Raw genomic sequence first — 13,751 nt, 5'->3', positions numbered from 1 at the left:
TGAGAGAGTGACTGCAGGGAGTGTGTGAGAGTGACTGCAGGGAGTGTGTGAGTGTGACTGCAGGGAGTGCGAGAGAGTGACTGCAAGGAGTGTGAGAGAGTGCCTGCAGGGAGTGTGTGAGAGAGTGACTGCAGGGAGTGTGAGAGAGTGACTGCAGGGAGTGTGAGAGAGTGACTGCAGGGAGTGTGAGAGAGAGTGACTGCAGGGAGTGTGTGAGAGTGACTGCAGGGAGTGTGTGAGAGAGTGACTGCAGGGAGTGTGTGAGAGTGACTGCAGGGAGTGTGTGAGAGAGTGACTGCAGGGACTGTGCGAGAGTGACTGCAGGGAGTGTGCGAGAGGAGAGACTCAGAGCCGCAGCAGTATTTCCAGTCTGGCAGGGAGTGTGAGAGAGTGACTGCAGGGAGTGTGAGAGAGTGACTGCAGGGAGTGTGCGAGAGGAGAGGCTCAGAGCCGCAGCAGTATTTCCTGTCTGGCAGGAAATGTGAGAGAGTGACTGCAGGGAGTGAGAGTGTGACTGCAGGGAGTGTGAGAGAGTGACTGCAGGGAGTGTGAGAGAGTGACTGCAGGGAGTGTGCGAGAGGAGAGGCTCAGAGCCACAGCAGTATTTCCTGTCTGGCAGGGAGTGTGAGAGAGTGACTGCAGGGAGTGTGAGAGAGTGACTGCAGGGAGTGTGCGAGAGGAGAGGCTCAGAGCCGCAGCAGTATTTCCTGTCTGGCAGGGAGTGTGAGAGAGTGATTGCAGGGAGTGTGTGAGTGTGACTGCAGGGAGTGTGAGAGTGTGACTGCAGGGAGTGAGAGAGTGACTGCAGGGAGTGTGCGAGAGGAGAGACTCAGAGCAGCAGCAGTATTTCCTGTCTGGCAGGGAGTGTGAGAGTGTGACTGCAGGGAGTGTGAGAGAGTGACTGCAGGGAGTGTGTGAGTGTGACTGCAGGGAGTGTGAGAGAGTGACTGCAGGGAGTGTGAGAGAGTGACTGCAGGGAGTGTGTGAGAGAGTGACTGCAGGGAGTGTGTGGGTGTGACTGCAGGGAGTGTGAGAGTGACTGCAGGGAGTGTGAGAGAGTGACTGCAGGGAGTGTGAGAGAGTGACTGCAGGGAGTGTGCGAGAGAGTGACTGCAGGGAGTGTGAGAGTGACTGCAGGGAGTGTGAGAGAGTGACTGCAGGGAGTGTGTGAGTGACTGCAGGGAGTGTGTGAGAGAGTGACTGCAGGGAGTGTGTGAGTGTGACTGCAGGGAGTGTGAGAGAGTGACTGCAGGAAGTGTGCGAGAGTGAATGCAGGGAGTGTGAGAGAGTGCCTGCAGGGAGTGTGTGAGAGAGTGACTGCAGGGAGTGTGAGAGAGTGACTGCATGGAGTGTGAGAGTGACTGCAGGGAGTGTGAGAGAGTGACTGCAGGGAGTGTGTGAGAGTGACTGCAGGGAGTGTGTGAGAGTGTGACTGCAGGGAGTGTGTGAGAGTGACTGCAGGGAGTGTGAGAGAGTGACTGCAGGGAGTGTGTGAGAGTGACTGCAGGGAGTGTGTGAGAGTGTGACTGCAGGGAGTGTGAGAGAGTGACTGCAGGGAGTGTGTGAGAGTGACTGCAGGGAGTGTGTGAGAGTGTGACTGCAGGGAGTGTGTGAGAGTGACTGCAGGGAGTGTGAGAGTGACTGCAGGGAGTGTGAGAGAGTGACTGCAGGGAGTGTGTGAGAGTGACTGCAGGAAGTGTGTGAGAGTGACTGCAGGGAGTGTGAGAGAGTGACTGCAGGGAGTGTGAGAGAGTAACTGCAGGGAGTGTGAGAGAGTGACAGCAGGGAGTGTGAGAGAGTGACTGCAGGGAGTGTGTGGGTGTGACTGCAGGGAGTGTGAGAGTGACTGCAGGGAGTGTGAGAGAGTGACTGCAGGGAGTGTGAGAGAGTGACTGCAGGGAGTGTGCGAGAGAGTGACTGCAGGGAGTGTGAGAGTGACTGCAGGGAGTGTGAGAGAGTGACTGCAGGGAGTGTGTGAGTGACCGCAGGGAGTGTGTGAGAGAGTGACTGCAGGGAGTGTGTGAGTGTGACTGCAGGGAGTGTGAGAGAGTGACTGCAGGGAGTGTGCGAGAGTGAATGCAGGGAGTGTGAGAGAGTGCCTGCAGGGAGTGTGTGAGAGAGTGACTGCAGGGAGTGTGAGAGAGTGACTGCATGGAGTGTGAGAGTGACTGCAGGGAGTGTGAGAGAGTGACTGCAGGGAGTGTGTGAGAGTGACTGCAGGGAGTGTGTGAGAGTGTGACTGCAGGGAGTGTGTGAGAGTGACTGCAGGGAGTGTGAGAGAGTGACTGCAGGGAGTGTGTGAGAGTGACTGCAGGGAGTGTGTGAGAGTGTGACTGCAGGGAGTGTGAGAGAGTGACTGCAGGGAGTGTGTGAGAGTGACTGCAGGGAGTGTGTGAGAGTGTGACTGCAGGGAGTGTGTGAGAGTGACTGCAGGGAGTGTGAGAGTGACTGCAGGGAGTGTGAGAGAGTGACTGCAGGGAGTGTGAGAGAGTGACTGCAGGAAGTGTGTGAGAGTGACTGCAGGGAGTGTGAGAGAGTGACTGCAGGGAGTGTGAGAGAGTAACTGCAGGGAGTGTGAGAGAGTGACAGCAGGGAGTGTGAGAGAGTGACTGCAGGGAGTGTGTGAGAGTGACTGCAGGGAGTGTGTGAGAGTGCAGGGAGTGTGAGAGAGTGTGACTGCAGGGAGTGTGAGAGAGTGACTGCAGGGAGTGTGTGAGAGTGACTGCAGGGAGTGTGAGAGAGTGACTGCAGGAAGTGTGTGAGAGTGACTGCAGGGAGTGTGAGAGAGTGACTGCAGGGAGTGTGAGAGTGACTGCAGGGAGTGTGAGAGAGTGAATGCAGGGAGTGTGAGAGAGTAACTGCAGGGAGTGTGAGAGAGTGACAGCAGGGAGTGTGAGAGAGTGACTGCAGGGAGTGTGAGAGAGTGACTGCAGGGAGTGTGTGAGAGTGACTGCAGGGAGTGTGTGAGAGTGCAGGGAGTGTGAGAGAGTGTGACTGCAGGGAGTGTGAGAGAGTGACTGCAGGGAGTGTGTGAGAGTGACTGCAGGGAGTGTGAGAGTGTGACTGCAGGAAGTGTGTGAGAGTGACTGCAGGGAGTGTGAGAGAGTGACTGCAGGGAGTGTGAGAGTGACTGCAGGGAGTGTGAGAGAGTGACAGCAGGGAGTGTGAGAGAGTGACTGCAGGGAGTGTGAGAGTGACTGCAGGGAGTGTGTGAGTGCAGGGAGTGTGAGAGAGTGTGACTGCAGGGAGTGTGAGAGAGTGACTGCAGGGAGTGTGAGAGAGTGACTGCAGGGAGTGTGAGAGAGTGACTGCAGGAAGTGTGTGAGAGTGACTGCAGGGAGTGTGAGAGTGACTGCAGGGAGTGTGAGAGAGTGACTGCAGGGAGTGTGAGAGAGTGACTGCAGGAAGTGTGTGAGAGTGACTGCAGGGAGTGTGAGAGAGTGACTGCAGGGAGTGTGTGAGAGTGACTGCAGGGAGTGTGTGAGAGTGTGACTGCAGGGAGTGTGAGAGAGTGACTGCAGGGAGTGTGTGAGAGTGACTGCAGGGAGTGTGTGAGAGTGTGACTGCAGGGAGTGTGTGAGAGTGACTGCAGGGAGTGTGAGAGTGACTGCAGGGAGTGTGAGAGAGTGACTGCAGGGAGTGTGAGAGAGTGACTGCAGGAAGTGTATGAGAGTGACTGCAGGGAGTGTGAGAGAGTGACTGCAGGGAGTGTGAGAGAGTAACTGTAGGGAGTGTGAGAGAGTGACAGCAGGGAGTGTGAGAGAGTGACTGCAGGGAGTGTGTGAGAGTGACTGCAGGGAGTGTGTGAGAGTGCAGGGAGTGTGAGAGAGTGTGACTGCAGGGAGTGTGTGAGAGTGACTGCAGGGAGTGTGTGTGAGAGTGACTGCAGGGAGTGTGTGGGTGTGACTGCAGGGAGTGTGTGAGAGTGACTGCAGGAAGTGTGTGAGAGTGACTGCAGGGAGTGTGTGAGAGTGACTGCAGGGAGTGTGAGAGAGTGACTGAAGGGAGTGTGTGAGAGTGACTGCAGGGAGTGTGAGAGAGTGACAGCAGGGAGTGTGAGAGAGTGACTGCAGGGTGTGTGTGAGAGTGACTGCAGGGAGTGTGTGAGTGCAGGGAGTGTGAGAGAGTGTGACTGCAGGGAGTGTGTGAGAGTGACTGCAGGGAGTGTGTGAGAGTGACTGCAGGGAGTGTGTGTGAGAGTGACTGCAGGGAGTGTGTGGGTGTGACTGCAGGGAGTGTGTGAGAGTGACTGCAGGGAGTGTGAGAGAGTGACTGCAGGGAGTGTGTGAGAGTGACTGCAGGGAGTGTGTGAGAGAGTGACTGCAGGGAGTGTGTGAGTGTGACTGCAGGGAGTGTGAGAGAGAGACTGCAGTGAGTGTGCGAGAGTGACTGCAGGGAGTGTGAGAGAGTGCCTGCAGGGAGTGTGTGAGAGAGTGACTGCAGGGAGTGTGAGAGAGTGACTGCACGGAGTGTGAGAGAGTGACTGCAGGGAGTGTGAGAGAGTGTGACTGCAGGGAGTGTGAGAGAGTGACTGCAAGGAGTGTGAGAGAGTGACTGCAGGAAGTGTGTGAGAGTGACTGCAGGGTGTGTGTGAGAGTGTGACTGCAGGGAGTGTGTGAGAGTGACTGCAGGGAGTGTGAGAGAGTGACTGCAGGGAGTGTGTGAGAGTGACTGCAGGGAGTGTGTGAGAGTGTGACTGCAGGGAGTGTGAGAGTGACTGCAGGGAGTGTGTGAGAGTGACTGCAGGGAGTGTGTGAGAGTGTGACTGCAGGGAGTGTGTGAGAGTGACTGCAGGGAGTGTGTGAGAGTGACTGCAGGGAGTGTGAGAGAGTGACTGCAGGGAGTGTGAGAGAGTGACTGCAGGAAGTGTGTGAGAGTGACTGCAGGGAGTGTGAGAAAGTGACTGCAGGGAGTGTGAGAGTGTAACTGCAGGGAGTGTGAGAGAGTGACTGCAGGGAGTGTGTGAGAGTGACTGCAGGGAGTGTGAGAGAGTGACTGCAGGGAGTGTGTGAGAGTGACTGCAGGGAGTGTGTGAGAGTGACTGCAGGGAGTGTGTGAGAGTGCAGGTAGTGTGAGAGAGTGTGACTGCAGGGAGTGTGAGAGTGACTGCAGGGAGTGTGAGAGTGACTGCAGGGAGTGTGTGTGAGAGTGACTGCAGGGAGTGTGTGAGAGTGACTGCAGGGAGTGTGTGAGAGTGACTGCAGGTAGTGTGCGAGAAGAGAGACAGAGCCGCAGCAGTATTTCCTGTCTGGCAGGAAATGTGAGAGAGTGACTGCAGGGAGTGTGAGAGAGTGACTGCAGGGAGTGTGAGAGAGTGACTGCAGGGAGTGTGAGAGAGTGACTGCAGGGAGTGTGCGAGAGGAGAGGCTCAGAGCCGCAGCAGTATTTCCTGTCTGGCAGGGAGTGTGAGAGAGTGACTGCAGGGAGTGTGGGAGAGTGACTGCAGGGAGTGTGAGAGAGTGACTGCAGGGAGTGTGCGAGAGGAGAGGCTCAGAGCCGCAGCAGTATTTCCTGTCTGGCAGGGAGTGTGAGAGAGTGACTGCAGGGAGTGTGTGAGTGTGACTGCAGGGAGTGTGAGTGTGACTGCAGGGAGTGTGAGAGAGTGACTGCAGGGAGTGTGCGAGAGTGACTGCAGGGAGTGTGCGAGAGAGTGACTGCAGGGAGTGTGTGAGTGTGACTGCAGGGAGTGTGTGACAGTGACTGCAGGGAGTGTGAGAGAGTGACTGCAGGGAGTGTGTGAGAGTGACTGCAGGGAGTGTGTGAGTGTGACTGCAGGGAGTGCGAGAGAGTGACTGCAGGGAGTGTGCGAGAGTGACTGCAGGGAGTGTGAGAGTGCCTGCAGGGAGTGTGTGAGAGAGTGACTGCAGGGAGTGTGAGAGAGTGACTGCAGGGAGTGTGAGATAGTGACTGCAGGGAGTGTGAGAGAGAGTGACTGCAGGGAGTGTGTGAGAGTGACTGCAGGGAGTGTGTCAGAGAGTGACTGCAGGGAGTGTGTGAGAGAGTGACTGCAGGGAGTGTGCGAGAGTGACTGCAGGGAGTGTGCGAGAGGAGAGACTCAGAGCCGCAGCAGTATTTCCTGTCTGGCAGGGAGTGTGAGAGAGTGACTGCAGGGAGTGTGAGAGAGTGACTGCAGGGAGAGTGAGAGAGTGACTGCAGGGAGTGTGAGAGAGTGACTGCAGGGAGTGTGCGAGAGGAGAGGCTCAGAGCCGCAGCAGTATTTCCTGTCTGGCCGGAAATGTGAGAGAGTGACTGCAGGGAGTGAGAGTGTGACTGCAGGGAGTGTGAGAGAGTGACTGCAGGGAGTGTGAGAGAGTGACTGCAGGGAGTGTGAGAGAGTGACTGCAGGAAGTGTGCGAGAGGAGAGGCTCAGAGCCACAGCAGTATTTCCTGTCTGGCAGGGAGTGTGAGAGTGTGACTGCAGGGAGTGTGAGAGAGTGACTGCAGGGAGTGTGTGAGAGTGACTGAAGGGAGTGTGTGAGAGTGACTGCAGGGTGTGTGTGAGAGTGACTGCAGGGAGTGTGTGAGTGCAGGGAGTGTGAGAGAGTGTGACTGCAGGGAGTGTGTGAGAGTGACTGCAGGGAGTGTGTGAGAGTGACTGCAGGGAGTGTGTGTGAGAGTGACTGCAGGGAGTGTGTGGGTGTGACTGCAGGGAGTGTGTGAGAGTGACTGCAGGGAGTGTGAGAGAGTGACTGCAGGGAGTGTGTGAGAGTGACTGCAGGGAGTGTGTGAGAGAGTGACTGCAGGGAGTGTGTGAGTGTGACTGCAGGGAGTGTGAGAGAGAGACTGCAGTGAGTGTGCGAGAGTGACTGCAGGGAGTGTGAGAGAGTGCCTGCAGGGAGTGTGTGAGAGAGTGACTGCAGGGAGTGTGAGAGAGTGACTGCACGGAGTGTGAGAGAGTGACTGCAGGGAGTGTGAGAGAGTGTGACTGCAGGGAGTGTGAGAGAGTGACTGCAAGGAGTGTGAGAGAGTGACTGCAGGAAGTGTGTGAGAGTGACTGCAGGGTGTGTGTGAGAGTGTGACTGCAGGGAGTGTGTGAGAGTGACTGCAGGGAGTGTGAGAGAGTGACTGCAGGGAGTGTGTGAGAGTGACTGCAGGGAGTGTGTGAGAGTGTGACTGCAGGGAGTGTGAGAGAGTGACTGCAGGGAGTGTGTGAGAGTGACTGCAGGGAGTGTGTGAGAGTGTGACTGCAGGGAGTGTGTGAGAGTGACTGCAGGGAGTGTGTGAGAGTGACTGCAGGGAGTGTGAGAGAGTGACTGCAGGGAGTGTGAGAGAGTGACTGCAGGAAGTGTGTGAGAGTGACTGCAGGGAGTGTGAGAAAGTGACTGCAGGGAGTGTGAGAGTGTAACTGCAGGGAGTGTGAGAGAGTGACTGCAGGGAGTGTGTGAGAGTGACTGCAGGGAGTGTGAGAGAGTGACTGCAGGGAGTGTGTGAGAGTGACTGCAGGGAGTGTGTGAGAGTGACTGCAGGGAGTGTGTGAGAGTGCAGGTAGTGTGAGAGAGTGTGACTGCAGGGAGTGTGAGAGTGACTGCAGGGAGTGTGAGAGTGACTGCAGGGAGTGTGTGTGAGAGTGACTGCAGGGAGTGTGTGAGAGTGACTGCAGGGAGTGTGTGAGAGTGACTGCAGGTAGTGTGCGAGAAGAGAGACAGAGCCGCAGCAGTATTTCCTGTCTGGCAGGAAATGTGAGAGAGTGACTGCAGGGAGTGTGAGAGAGTGACTGCAGGGAGTGTGAGAGAGTGACTGCAGGGAGTGTGAGAGAGTGACTGCAGGGAGTGTGCGAGAGGAGAGGCTCAGAGCCGCAGCAGTATTTCCTGTCTGGCAGGGAGTGTGAGAGAGTGACTGCAGGGAGTGTGGGAGAGTGACTGCAGGGAGTGTGAGAGAGTGACTGCAGGGAGTGTGCGAGAGGAGAGGCTCAGAGCCGCAGCAGTATTTCCTGTCTGGCAGGGAGTGTGAGAGAGTGACTGCAGGGAGTGTGTGAGTGTGACTGCAGGGAGTGTGAGTGTGACTGCAGGGAGTGTGAGAGAGTGACTGCAGGGAGTGTGCGAGAGTGACTGCAGGGAGTGTGCGAGAGAGTGACTGCAGGGAGTGTGTGAGTGTGACTGCAGGGAGTGTGTGACAGTGACTGCAGGGAGTGTGAGAGAGTGACTGCAGGGAGTGTGTGAGAGTGACTGCAGGGAGTGTGTGAGTGTGACTGCAGGGAGTGCGAGAGAGTGACTGCAGGGAGTGTGCGAGAGTGACTGCAGGGAGTGTGAGAGTGCCTGCAGGGAGTGTGTGAGAGAGTGACTGCAGGGAGTGTGAGAGAGTGACTGCAGGGAGTGTGAGATAGTGACTGCAGGGAGTGTGAGAGAGAGTGACTGCAGGGAGTGTGTGAGAGTGACTGCAGGGAGTGTGTCAGAGAGTGACTGCAGGGAGTGTGTGAGAGAGTGACTGCAGGGAGTGTGCGAGAGTGACTGCAGGGAGTGTGCGAGAGGAGAGACTCAGAGCCGCAGCAGTATTTCCTGTCTGGCAGGGAGTGTGAGAGAGTGACTGCAGGGAGTGTGAGAGAGTGACTGCAGGGAGAGTGAGAGAGTGACTGCAGGGAGTGTGAGAGAGTGACTGCAGGGAGTGTGCGAGAGGAGAGGCTCAGAGCCGCAGCAGTATTTCCTGTCTGGCCGGAAATGTGAGAGAGTGACTGCAGGGAGTGAGAGTGTGACTGCAGGGAGTGTGAGAGAGTGACTGCAGGGAGTGTGAGAGAGTGACTGCAGGGAGTGTGAGAGAGTGACTGCAGGAAGTGTGCGAGAGGAGAGGCTCAGAGCCACAGCAGTATTTCCTGTCTGGCAGGGAGTGTGAGAGTGTGACTGCAGGGAGTGTGAGAGAGTGACTGCAGGGAGTGTGTGAGAGTGACTGAAGGGAGTGTGTGAGAGTGACTGCAGGGAGTGTGAGAGAGTGACAGCAGGGAGTGTGAGAGAGTGACTGCAGGGAGTGTGTGAGAGTGACTGCAGGGAGTGTGTGAGAGTGACTGCAGGGAGTGTGTGAGAGTGACTGCAGGGAGTGTGTGAGAGTGCAGGGAGTGTGAGAGAGTGTGACTGCAGGGAGTGTGTGAGAGTGACTGCAGGGAGTGTGTGTGAGAGTGACTGCAGGGAGTGTGTGAGAGTGACTGCAGGAAGTGTGAGAGAGTGTGACTGCAGGGAGTGTGAGAGAGTGACTGCAGGGTGTGTGAGAGTGTGACTGCCGGGAGTGTGCGAGAAAGTGACTGCAGGGAGTGTGTGAGAGAGTGACTGCAGGGAGTGTGTGAGAGTGTGACTGCAGGGAGTGTGTGAGAGTGTGACTGCAGGGAGTGTGTGAGAGTGACTGCAGGGAGTGTGTGTGTGAGAGTGACTGCAGGGAGTGTGTGTGTGAGAGTGACTGCAGGGAGTGTGTGAGTGTGACTGCAGGGAGTGTGAGAGAGTGACTGCAGGGAGTGTGAGAGAGTGACTGCAGGGAGTGTGAGAGAGTGTGACTGCAGGGAGTGTGAGAGAGTGACTGCAGGGAGTGTGTGAGAGTGACTGCAGGGAGTGTGTGAGTGTGACTGCAGGGAGTGTGTGAGAGTGACTGCAGGGAGTGTGAGAGAGTGACTGCAGGAAGTGTGTGAGAGTGACTGCAGGGAGTGTGAGAAAGTGACTGCAGGGAGTGTGAGAGTGTAACTGCAGGGAGTGTGAGAGAGTGACTGAAGGGAGTGTGTGAGAGTGACTGCAGGGAGTGTGAGAGAGTGACAGCAGGGAGTGTGAGAGAGTGACTGCAGGGAGTGTGTGAGAGTGACTGCAGGGAGTGTGTGAGAGTGACTGCAGGGAGTGTGTGAGAGTGCAGGGAGTGTGAGAGAGTGTGACTGCAGGGAGTGTGTGAGAGTGACTGCAGGGAGTGTGTGTGAGAGTGACTGCAGGGAGTGTGTGAGAGAGTGACTGCAGGAAGTGTGAGAGAGTGTGACTGCAGGGAGTGTGAGAGAGTGACTGCAGGGTGTGTGAGAGTGTGAATGCCGGGAGTGTGCGAGAAAGTGACTGCAGGGAGTGTGTGAGAGAGTGACTGCAGGGAGTGTGTGAGAGTGTGACTGCAGGGAGTGTGTGAGAGTGTGACTGCAGGGAGTGTGTGAGAGTGACTGCAGGGAGTGTGTGTGTGAGAGTGACTGCAGGGAGTGTGTGTGTGAGAGTGACTGCAGGGAGTGTGTGAGTGTGACTGCAGGGAGTGTGAGAGAGTGACTGCAGGGAGTGTGAGAGAGTGACTGCAGGGAGTGTGAGAGAGTGACTGCAAGGAGTGTGTGAGAGTGTGACTGCAGGGAGTGTGAGAGTGTGACTGCAGGGAGTGTGAGAGAGTGACTGCAGGGAGTGTGAGAGGGTGACTGCAGGGAGTGAGAGAGTGACTGCAGGGAGTGTGAGAGAGTGACTGCAGGGAGTGTGTGAGAGTGACTGCAGGGAGTGTGACTGCAGGGAGTGTGTGAGAGTGACTGCATGGAGAGTGAGAGAGTGACTGCAGGGAGAGTGAGAGAGTAACTGCAGGGAGTGTGTGAGTGTGACTGCAGGGAGTGTGCGAGAGGAGAGACTCAGAGACGCCGCAGTATTTCCTGTCTGGCAGGGAGTGTGAGTGAGTGACTGCAGGGAGTGTGTGAGAGTGACTGCAGGGAGTGTGAGAGAGTGACTGCAGGGAGTGTGAGAGAGTGTGACTGCAGGGAGTGTGAGAGAGTGACTGCAGGGAGTGTGTGAGAGTGACTGCAGGGAGTGTGTGAGAGTGACTGCAGGGAGTGTGAGAGAGTGACTGCAGGGAGTGTGTGAGAGTGACTGCAGGGAGTGTGTGAGAGTGTGACTGCAGGGAGTGTGAGAGAGTGACTGCAGGGAGTGTGTGAGAGTGACTGCAGGGAGTGTGTGAGAGTGTGACTGCAGGGAGTGTGTGAGAGTGACTGCAGGGAGTGTGTGAGAGTGATTGCAGGGAGTGTGAGAGAGTGACTGCAGGGAGTGTGAGAGTGAAACTGCAGGGAGTGTGAGAGTGACTGAAGGGAGTGTGTGAGAGTGACTGCAGGGAGTGTGAGAGAGTGACAGCAGGGAGTGTGTGGGAGTGACTGCAGGGAGTGTGTGAGAGTGACTGCAGGGAGTGTGAGAGAGTGTGACTGCAGGGAGTGTGTGAGAGTGACTGCAGGGAGTGTGTGAGAGTGACTGCAGGGAGTGTGTGTGAGAGTGACTGCAGGGTGTGTGTGAGAGAGTGACTGCAGGGAGTGTGAGAGTGACTGCAGGGAGTGTGTGAGAGTGACTGCAGGGAGTGTGTGAGAGTGACTGCAGGGAGTGTGTGAGAGAGGGACTGCAGGGAGTGTGTGAGAGTGACTGCAGGGAGTGTGTGAGAGAGTGACTGCAGGGAGTGTGCGAGAGTGACTGCAGGGAGTGTGCGAGAGGAGAGACTCAGAGCCGCAGCAGTATTTCCTGTCTGGCAGGGAGTGTGTGAGAGTGACTGCAGGGAGTGTGCGAGAGGAGAGGCTCAGAGCCGCAGCAGTATTTCCTGTCTGGCAGGAAATGTGAGAGAGTGACTGCAGGGAGTGAGAGTGTGACTGCAGGGAGTGTGAGAGAGTGACTGCAGGGAGTGTGAGAGAGTGACTGCAGGGAGTGTGCGAGAGGAGAGGCTCAGAGCCACAGCAGTATTTCCTGTCTGGCAGGGAGTGTGAGAGAGTGACTGCAGGGAGTGTGAGAGAGTGACTGCAGGGAGTGTGCGAGAGGAGAGGCTCAGAGCCGCAGCAGTATTTCCTGTCTGGCAGGGAGTGTGAGAGAGTGACTGCAGGGAGTGTGTGAGTGTGACTGCAGGGAGTGTGTGAGTGTGACTGCAGGGAGTGAGAGAGTGACTGCAGGGAGTGTGCGAGAGGAGAGACTCAGAGCAGCAGCAGTATTTCCTGTCTGTCAGGGAGTGTGAGAGTGTGACTGCAGGGAGTGTGTGAGTGTGACTGCAGGGAGTGTGTGAGTGTGACTGCAGGGAGTGTGAGAGAGTGACTGCAGGGAGTGTGAGAGAGTGACTGCAGGGAGTGTGCGAGAGAGTGACTGCAGGGAGTGCGTGGGTGTGACTGCAGGGAGTGCGTGAGAGTGACTGCAGGGAGTGTGAGAGAGTGACTGCAGGGAGTGTGTGAGAGTGACTGCAGGGAGTGTGTGAGAGAGTGACTGCAGGGAGTGTGTGAGTGTGACTGCAGGGAGTGTGAGAGTGTGACTGCAGGGAGTGTGCGAGAGTGACTGCAGGGAGTGTGAGAGAGTGCCTGCAGGGAGTGTGTGAGAGAGTGACTGCAGGGAGTGTGAGAGAGTGACTGCACGGAGTGTGAGAGAGTGACTGCAGGGAGTGTGAGAGAGTGTGACTGCAGGGAGTGTGAGAGAGTGACTGCAGGGAGTGTGTGAGAGTGACTGCAGGGAGTGTGTGAGAGTGTGACTGCAGGGAGTGTGTGAGAGTGACTGCAGGGAGTGTGTGAGAGTGACTGCAGGGAGTGTGAGAGAGTGACTGCAGGGAGTGTGTGAAAGTAACTGCAGGGAGTGTGTGAGAGTGTGACTGCAGGGAGTGTGTGAGAGTGTGACTGCAGGGAGTGTGTGAGAGTGACTGCAGGGAGTGTGTGAGAGTGTGACTGCAGGGAGTGTGTGAGAGTGATTGCAGGGATTGTGTGAGAGTGACTGCAGGGAGTGTGAGAGAGTGACTGCAGGAAGTGTGTGAGAGTGACTGCAGGGAGTGTGAGAAAGTGACTGCAGGGAGTGTGTGAGAGTGACTGCAGGGAGTGTGTGAGAGTGTGACTGCAGGGAGTGTGTGAGAGTGACTGCAGGGAGTGTGTGAGAGTGACTGCAGGGAGTGTGTGTGAGAGTGACTGCAGGGAGTGTGTGAGAGAGTGACTGCAGGAAGTGTGAGAGAGTGACTGCAGGGAGTGTGAGAGAGTGTGACTGCAGGGAGTGTGAGAGAGTGACTGCAGGGTGTGTGAGAGTGTGACTGCCGGGAGTGTGCGAGAAAGTGACTGCAGGGAGTGCGAGAGAGTGACTGCAGGGAGTGTGTGAGAGTGTGACTGCAGGGAGTGTGTGAGAGTGTGACTGCAGGGAGTGTGTGAGAGTGACTGCAGGGAGTGTGTGTGTGAGAGTGACTGCAGGGAGTGTGTGAGTGTGACTGCAGGGAGTGTGAGAGAGTGACTGCAGGGAGTGTGAGAGAGTGACTGCAGGGAGTGTGAGAGAGTGACTGCAAGGAGTGTGTGAGACTGTGACTGCAGGGAGTGTGAGAGTGTGACTGCAGGGAGTGTGAGAGTGTGACTGCAGGGAGTGTGAGAGTGTGACTGCAGGGAGTGTGAGAGAGTGACTGCAGGGAGTGTCAGAGGGTGACTGCAGGGAGTGAGAGAGTGACTGCAGGGAGTGTGAGAGTGTGACTGCAGGGAGTGTGTGAGAGTGACTGCAGGGAGTGTGACTGCAGGGAGTGTGTGAGAGTGACTGCATGGAGAGTGAGAGAGTGACTGCAGGGAGAGTGAGAGAGTAACTGCAGGGAGTGTGTGAATGTGACTGCAGGGAGTGTGCGAGAGGAGAGACTCAGAGCCGCCACAGTATTTCCTGTCTGGCAGGGAGTGTGAGAGAGTGACTGCAGGGAGTGTGTGAGAGTGACTGCAGGGAGAGTGAGAGAGTGACTGTAGGGAGTGTGAGAGAGTGTGACTGCAGGGAGTGTGAGAGAGTGACTGCAGGGAGTGTGTGAGAGTGACTGCAGGGAGTGTGTGAGAGTGTGACTGCAGGGAGTGTGTGAGAGTGACTGCAGGGAGTGTG

Source organism: Taudactylus pleione, unplaced genomic scaffold (assembly GCF_031769625.1).
Source record: "Taudactylus pleione unplaced genomic scaffold, aTauple2 ptg000631l, whole genome shotgun sequence".
NCBI classification, from domain to species: Eukaryota; Metazoa; Chordata; class Amphibia; order Anura; family Myobatrachidae; genus Taudactylus; species Taudactylus pleione.
Note: the sequence above shows the minus strand (reverse complement) of the source record.